The sequence below is a fragment of the Brassica oleracea genome, chromosome C2, assembly GCF_000695525.1.
Source record: "Brassica oleracea var. oleracea cultivar TO1000 chromosome C2, BOL, whole genome shotgun sequence".
NCBI classification, from domain to species: domain Eukaryota; kingdom Viridiplantae; phylum Streptophyta; class Magnoliopsida; order Brassicales; family Brassicaceae; genus Brassica; species Brassica oleracea.
In genome coordinates, this window is record NC_027749.1 from 21,112,130 (window position 1) to 21,112,859 (window position 730).

Below are 730 nucleotides of genomic sequence, written 5' to 3' on the forward strand. Positions count from 1 at the left end.
AGTACCCTTCCGACTTCTAAGTCTCGTATAACGAGATCTATGACGAGCGGGTCGCAGTGAGGTTGATCGATGCCGCCGGCCTCTTCCTTTGTGAAGGTGATCGAGCAATTATGGCGATCTCGGGGAGGAGACCATGTAGACCAATTTGCGCTCGACTTCACCTTCCGTTGGTAAGCCTTGATGGCCGACACAGTGTCGCCGCAGTATTGTGATCCTCCGATGATCATATTGACTCTGCGGCGATTGTTATCGTTCCCTTTGTCGTCTGGCCTCCTGCCGCGTTTATCCCCAGGCTGGTTTTGTTGAGGGGATTTTTCAGTGGACGGATTTCTGTCCGTCTTTGGAGGGCTATCAGAATCGAGGATCAGATCCTTGACGCTAGTTACTTCCAAGAGCTCTCCAGCGAGTAGCTTCGCGGCCAGTCCTGCTCCCAAGACTTTGCAGTTGGTTGTGGAATGTCCTCGGGATTGGGGGAACTCGCATAAGGTGTTTTCGTCATACTCTTGATTGCGAGTCCATGTGTTGCCCGTGGTCCGACCCTGATCCGAGTTGATCGCATAGTTATGCGCCCCTGGAGATCTTCCCCCTCGTGATGGACGCACTTGCCGTTACGAGAGTTCTTCTTTTTCTCTTTCGGGTCCACATCTTTCGAGGATGGTCTTACCGCCTTATGTTTTTGCGACAAGACTTTAGTTTCCTCCTCTACTATGATGTAGTCCGTTGCTTTGTG